This window comes from Urocitellus parryii, chromosome 4 (assembly GCF_045843805.1).
Source record: "Urocitellus parryii isolate mUroPar1 chromosome 4, mUroPar1.hap1, whole genome shotgun sequence".
NCBI lineage: Eukaryota > Metazoa > Chordata > Mammalia > Rodentia > Sciuridae > Urocitellus > Urocitellus parryii.
Window position 1 is genome coordinate 31,007,145 of NC_135534.1, and position 8,458 is coordinate 31,015,602.

Consider the following 8,458-nt stretch of genomic DNA (forward strand, 5'->3'; position numbering starts at 1 on the left):
TTAAAACCGAGGCTAGAAATGATCCCACTGAATGACAAGGGGTTTTACTTATTTTTAGAACAAATCCTACTCTCTAAAAGAAAACAAAAAAATCCATATATTTAACAACATATATACCATAATACCCAATATCAAATAAAAATTTCTTAGGTATTATGACAAAACAGGATAATGTGATCCACAACCAGGAGAAAAAAACAGTCAAGGGAAACAGACCTATGAATGACAAAAGCGATATAATTAGCAGAAAAGAAATAAAGCCACTATTACAAGTATTAAAAACATAAAACAGTAAATAGAGAAATGTAAAATATTTTAAAATAATCAAATGAAAATTTTAGACATTAAAAACACTATCTGAAATGAAAGATTCATTGGATAAAATTAAGAGTAAATTAGATATTTCAGAAGAAAATATTAGAGAATGAGATGTAGCAGTTGAAATTATCCAAAATGAATTCCACAAAAAGAAAAGACTAAAAAGAAATGAAATTCTCCTTAATATGTCAGATTTACTTAATATTTTAAGTGGTTTAACATTTAAGTAATTGGAGTGTTATAAAGAAATCAGAGAAAAGGTTAAAGTGTTTTTAAGAAATGTGGCCAGAATGTTTACAAATGTCTAAGTCCCATGATCAAAAAACTTCAATGAGAACCAGAAAGACAAGTACAAACAAAGCAATATAAAACATATTACAAACAAATTGTTGAAAACTAAAGATGACTTGGAAACTCTTAAAATTACCCAAAGAAATACACGTATCATACACTAATGAACAGGAATAGTAGTAATCTTCTGATGGGAACTCTACAAGTTAGCAGACAATGAATCAGTGCTTTTAATTTCTGAAATCATTTTGTTAACATAAAATTCTGTGACCAATATAAACAAGTTTTACATGTGAAAGTGAAGTAAATATGTTTCAGTCAAATCAGCACTGAATAAATTTATTCTCCTTACAAAGAAACAAGAGTGTGAAGAGAGAAACTACAGGATGGGAGAAAATCTTTTCCAGCTACTCTGACAGGCGATTAACAACCAGAGTACAGAGAGAACTAAAAAATTAAATAAATTAATTAATTAAATTAAACTAAAACCTACATAACCCAATTGATAAAAGGGCAAATTAATCAAATAGATAATTCTCAAAAGAACAAATGCAAATAGCCACAACTATATGAAAAAATGATCAATGTCCTTAGCAATCAGAGAAATGCAAGTAAAATCCATACTGAGATTTCATCTCACTCTAGTTAGAATGGTTATCGTAAAAAACACAAATAAGTACTGGTGTGGATGTGGAGCGAAAGGTCCATGTATAAATTGCTGATGGGGCTGAAAAAATACAACTGCTTTATAAATCACTATGGAGATTCTTGAAAAGACTAGGAGGAATAAAACCACCGTATGACCCAGCTATCCTACTCCTTCATATTTACCCCAAAGAAATAAAATCAGCATACTATCATGACAGAGGCACGTCAATGTTTACAGCAGCATAATTCACAAGAGCCAAGTTATGGAACCAGCCCAGGTGCCCATCCACAGATGAATGGAAAAAAAAATGTGGCGTATATCAACAATGGAGTTTTATTTAATCATAAAGGAAAATGAAATGATATCATTTGCTGGTTAATGGGTGGAACTGGAGAACATCATGCTAAGTGAAATAAGCCAGACCTAGAAGTCCAGGGTCTTATATGCAGAAGCTAGAAAGAAACAGGAATTTTTTAAAAGGGGAGGATCTCATGAAAATTGAAGGAAGAACAGTGGAATAGAGAGTGGAACAAAGAAGAAGGAGGAGAGAAGGAAAAGGGAGGAACAGTGGAATGAAATTAACCAAACACATGTGCATGTGTGAACATATCACAATTAATTTCACTTTCATGTACAACTCTGATGTACCCAATGTACAACTAAATTTTAAAACTGAAAAAAAATATTGCCATTGCATTTGCACTATAATAATTGATAAAGGAAGTCTTTCAAATTCAAGAACACTAGTGCTATAAGGAAACATGGGTCTAAAATAGGGAATAAAGAGAATTGGAAATTATAAATAAGCAGGCAAATAAAATGTTTTCTCCCATTTTTTTTTCATTTTGTTAAAAACAAATGTGTTTAAATCAAAATAATAACAGTATGTTGTGGGGCTTATTACAAACAAATTCTATGACACACAAAAACAGTAGGAAAGACTTTTAAGACTATAGTAACAAATTACAGAGCAACCAGTGAGAATATAAAATATAGAAAGCTATAAATTGTAAGACAGTATTAGAGATAAGATTAAATTGATCTCTAGATAAAATATGATTTATTGACTCAGATTGATTTGAAATGAACTTAATGTTGCGCAGCAATTTGATAAATACTTTCAAATAAATCTCCAGATCCTCAAATGGAGAAACAATTTGCAAGGAAGAGTAAAAACTTAGATAACAAAAATGTAAGTGAACCAAGAAGAGTAGGAGGATGAAAAAAGAAATAGTGATAAATATTGGATATGAAAATACAATCACAGTGGAAAGAAATGCAGAAACACAGGACTCACTTTAAATTAAATGAAAAGAGAATTTGTGAATTACAATGTTGTCCTGGCAAATTTACCCAAAACACAGTGTAGACAAAGATGTGGTGGTGGAATTAAGACAGCAACAACAACAACAAAAAAAAATAAAGGTTTCATTGTCAAGGCTCCAGAAATTCATCTAATAGGATCTCCAGAAAAGAAAAGAAGTAAAAGTGGAAAAGTGATATTTGAAGGGGAAAAAAATATACCTGAGAATTTTCTAGAATTCAAGAAGACGCTAAATCCTCAGATTTGGAGTGCAGTCTGGATATCAAACAGATAAATAAAGATCTGTATTTAGACAAAATGTGGTAAAATTTCATAATAATAAAGGGAAGTGATATGAAAAGCTTTCGGAAAAAAAAGCCCACAGGCTGCCTGCTAAGAAATGTCTAATATTTATGACAATAATCTCTTCAGCAATCTCAGTTCCCAGAAATAATAATTTCTTCAAATTAATGATGTAAAATACCTGTCAATTAAGATCATACCCATTTTTTTTTCAAGAGTGAAGGTAAAAAAAAAAAAAGACTTCTTAAAAAAAAACTACAGTATCAAGAGAAATTACTTCAAAGACTCTAAAAAAAATTGAAGGATATATTTTAGTAAGGAAAGTGAACCCCCAAGATATGATAATAATAAATACAGGAATATAGATACATCTATATCTCCAATATGTTTAATTAGCTGATAACAGCTATTTTAAAATCTCGTATTTTAAAGGGGAAAATTAAAACTTCAGACAACACAGAGAAGATGAAAGGTATACAGTGGACAATTTTAACATGTTTTAAGTTCCAATTTGTGTATATGAAAAGGAGGGTGTTTTATGTGTTGACTAACTTTGGACTATATTTTTTTTAATGTGTTTAAGTATATGAGGCAAGTTACAATGCTCTGCAGCATATTTACTGCCTCTTTTGAAGTTACCTTTTCTTTAAAATAATACTACTTCTAATGTGTGCTAGTCAGCTTTCCATTGCTGTGACAAAATGCCTGAAATAAACAATTCAAAAGGAGGAAGTATTTATTCTGGCCCACAGTTTCAGAGGTTTCAGTTCATAGTCATTTTGCTCCATTGTTTTTGGCCCTGTGAGGAGGCAGAACGTCATGATGGGAAGTGTGTGGTGGAGGAAAGCTGTTGACCTCATGGCAGTCAGGAAAGAGAGAGAGAGAGAGAGAGAGAGAGAGAGGAAGGTGCCAGGGTCCCAATATCCCCTTTAAGGGCATGCCTTCAATTACCTAACTTCCTTCCTCTAGGCCCCACCTCTTAAAGGTTCCACCACCCCCAATAGCTTCACAGGCTGATACCAAGCTTATGGGCCCTTGGGGGACACTTATGATCTAAACCACAGCATGATTATCATTAAGCTTGGACATTTGAGTTACATTTGGATATTGAAATATAAATGGAATAAATTGTGTTACATCTGAGTGAAAGCTTTCAAAGCCAGTAGTACTTTACCATGATCTCAATTCCATCTATGTTCAGATTAGAGCTGCCAGATACCCAGTTAAATGCAAGACATCTGTTAAATTTGGATTTTGATAACTAAGTAATTTTAATATAAATATGTCATGTGCAATATTTGTGACATATTTACATTAATATATTCATGGTTTAACTGAAATTCAAATTGAACTGAGAATTCTGTATTTTTATGTGCTAACTCTGGAATTCTAACCTAGCTTAATAACAGCAACAGGAAGCAAAACAACAAATAACAATGAAAAAGAGCACTTAAAAAAGTTATAGTTTTCAAATATTAGCCAAGAGAAAGCTATCTTCACAATATCATAAACCTACATAAGATTTAAAGGAAAAAAGTATTGGGACCAAATTGTACAATTACATGCCAGGTGTGGTGATGTGTGCCTATAATTCCAGTTGCTCAGAGGGCTGTTGGGAGGCTGTGGCAGGAGTATCATGAGTTCAAAGTCAGCTTCAGCAACTTAGTGAGGCCCCAAACAATTCAGCAAAACCCTGTCTCAAAATAAAATATAAGAAAGGGCTAGGGATGTGGCTCAGTGGTTAAGTGGCTCTGGGTTCAATTGCTGGTACCAAAAATAAATAAATAGATAGATAGATAGAATACAATTGTACATTATATAATGAAATTTTTATTTTGTATAGTGCAAATAATATACTCTAAAAACACAAATTATGAATTTATTTGTGCTTACCAACTAATCTTCAATCTATGTAAAGCAATGATCTAATTATAAGAAGTTGGCCAAGTCATAATCATTATATTTAGCATAATCCTACCAGAAAATTGTTGATAGTTTAAACATAAAATAGATTTATAAAAATATAGTGAATTCAAATAGTAAAATCTGTTTTTATAACTTAGTTCTATATGCCAATCTATAAAAATTTCCACCTAACAAAGCTTATATACATATACTTGTTATCATATAGTAATATAAATAAACATGTATCTATTATATCTAAAAATACATTGGTATAACTATAAAATATATATATTTATAATTTTCAGTATACATGATTACAAAAAGTGACCACACAATGTGTCCCTAGTGAAGATTCAAAAACTTACAAAGAATCAATATTACATCAATCATGTTCTCGGATAATAAACTGATATTTAAGGAAATATTTTTGTAATTATATTTAGTGCCTTAAAAAAGGAATTCAAAGTAAATCATTGATTCAATCTTGAATTACAATGGAAATTACCAAATGAATTAAACAAATGATTCCAAAGATTTATAATATTAAAACCTGTTTACTACAGCTAATGCAAAATTTGGAGGAAAATTTAGAGATTTTTTTTCAACTTTGAAAACTGACCTACTATAAAAATCTTTTTATTTCATAATTTTCATTTAATGTTTATTTTTAATTTTTAATTTGTTTTAATTAGTTATACATGACAGTATAATACATTTATGCACTTTGATATATCAGACATAGATGGGATATAATTTCTCATTTTTCTGAGTGTACATGTTGTAGAATCACATTGGTCATGCAGTCATATATAAACATAAAGTAAAATGTCTGTTTAGTTCTACCATCCTTCCTATCCCCACATCTCCTCCCCTCCCTTACCCTCCCTTCACTTCCCTCTACCTAATCTAAAGTAACTCTTTTCTTCTCTAGTGCCCCCTGCTTATTGTGAATGAGCATCCTCGTATTAGAGAGAACATTCAGCCTTTGGTTTTTTGGGATTGGCTTATTTCACTTAGCATGATATTCTCCAACTCCATCCATTTACCAGCAAATGCCAAAATTTCATTCTTCTTTAATGCTGAGTGATATTCCATTGAATATATATTCCACATTTTCTTTATCCATTCACCCATTGAAGGACACCTAGGATGGTTCCATAGTTTAGTAATTGTAAATTGAACTGCTATAAACATTGATGTAGCTGCATTACTGTAGTATGCTGCTTTTAAGTCCTTTGGGTACAAACTGAGGAGTAGGATAGCTGGGTCAAATGGTAGTTCCATTCCAAGTTTTCTGAGGAATCCCCATATTGCTTTCCATAATGGTTGTACCAATTTGCAGTCCCACCAGCAATGTATGAGTGTACCTTTTTCCCCACATCCTCACCAACATTTATTGTTGCCTGTATTCTTGATGATTGCCATTCTGACTAAACTGAGATGCAATCTTAGTAGTTTTGATTTGCATTTCTCTAATTGCTAGAAACGTTGAGCATTTTTTCATATATTTGTTGATCAATTGTATTTCTTCTTCTGTGATCTGTTCAGTTCCTTAGCCATTTATTGATTGGGTTATTTGTTGTTTGGGTGTGGAGTTTTTTTGAGTTCTTTATATATACTACAGATTAGTGCTTTATCAGAGGTACCTGTGGTAAAGATTTTCTTCCAATCTGTAGACTCTCTCCTTACATTAGTGATTGTTTCCTTTGCTAAGAAAAAGCATTTTAGTTTGAATCCATCCCATTTATTGATTCTTGATTTTAGTTCTTGTGCTTTAGGGATCTTGTTAAGGAAGTCAGATCCTAGGCTGACTTGGTGAAGATTTGGGCTTACTTTTTCTTCTATTAGGCACAGGGTCTCTGTTCTAGTGCCTAAGTCTTTGATCCACTTTGACTGGTTTTTGTGCAGGGTGAGATATAGAAGTTTGATTTCATTTTGCTACATATGGATTTCCAGTTTTTCCAGCACCATTTGTTGAATAGGCTATCTTTTCTTCAATGAATGTTTTTGGCACTTTGTCTAGTATGAGATAATTGTATTTGTGTGAGTTTGTCTCTGTGTCTTCTAGTCTGTGCCATTGGTCTACATGTCTATTTTGGTGCTAATACCATGACGTTTTTGTTACTATAGCTCTTTAGTATAGTTTAAGGTCTGGTATCATGATGCCTCCTGCTTCATTTTCTTGCTAAAGATTTCTTTAAAATTGAAGACAAATCTGTTCTTATTTTCAGAAGATATATCTGAACATTTTTTCACATAAATTTTGACCATTTTTATTTCTTCTGTGAAGTTCCTCTTCAATTCCTTTGCACATTTATTGATTGGGTTATTTGGGGGGGGGTTGGTGTTAAGTTTTTTGAGTTCTTTATATATCCTGGAGATTAATGCTCTATCTGGGGTGCAGGTGACAAACATTTTATCCCATTCTGTAGGCTCTCTGTTCACGTTCTTTATTGTTTCCTTTGCAGTGAAGAAGCTTTTTAATTTGATACCATCTGTCTTATTGATTCTTAATTCTACTTCTTGTGCTTTAGGAGCCTCATTGATGGAGATTTAGGTCTACCCTTTCTTCTAGTAATTGCAGGTTCTCTGGTGTAAAGCCTAGATCCTTGATCCACTTAAGTTTTGTGTAGGGTGAGAAACAGGGGTTCAATTTCATTTTACTGCACATGGATTTCCAGTTTTCCCAGAACCATATGTTGAAGAGGCTATGTTTTCTTCAATATATGAAAAAAAATGTTCAACAACTATCGCAATTAGAAAAATGCAAATCAAAACTACACTGAGAACATCTCACTCCAGTCAGAAAGGCAATTTTAAAGAATACAAGTAACAATAAATGTTGGTGAGGATGTGAGAAGAAAGATACACTCAAACATTGCTGGTGGGACTGCAACTTGGCACAATCATCGTGGAAAGCAGTATGGAGATTCCTTAGAAAACTTGGAATGGTACCACCACTTGTCCCAATTATCCCACTCCTTAGCATATAAACAAATGACCTAAAATCAGCATACTAAGTGATGCAGCCATGACAATGTTTACAACAGCTTAATTCACAATAGCTAAACTGTTGCTCTTTTGTATGATTTCTAGGATCAAATTGTGAAATTGAATGAAAACCCTACCAGAAGTGTTTTTAGAAAAATACAAATCAAAACTACACTGAGAACAGTGTACATGAACTCCGCTTCATGTACAACCACCAGAATAGGATCCTAATTAGAATAAGTTATATTCCATGTATGTATAATATGCCAAAATACATTCTATAGTCATGTAAAACTAAAAAGAACAAATAAAAAATTTTTAAAAAGAGCTCTTTGGAGATATGCTGTGACTTGAACTTCTCAAAAAAAAAGAGAGAGAAAAAGAAAAAGAGACGACTGAATTACATGGAAAACATAAAAGTTTTTTAAAAAAAATTATTAAAACTAATAAGAATTCAGCAAGACTATTGAACATTAGGCTAACGTATCAAAAACCAGTTTACTCATAACTAAGTAATAGCAATTAGAAAATGCTACAGGAAAATCCCATTTATGGAGCTATAAAAGTTGCACAGCATTTAGGAATAGAGCTAATAAATATGAAAAGCCTTCATGATGAAAATTGTGAAACATTAATCAAAGGTGAAAAGAGACCTAAATAAATGCAGATGTTCCCCATAGTTACATAGAAGACACAAA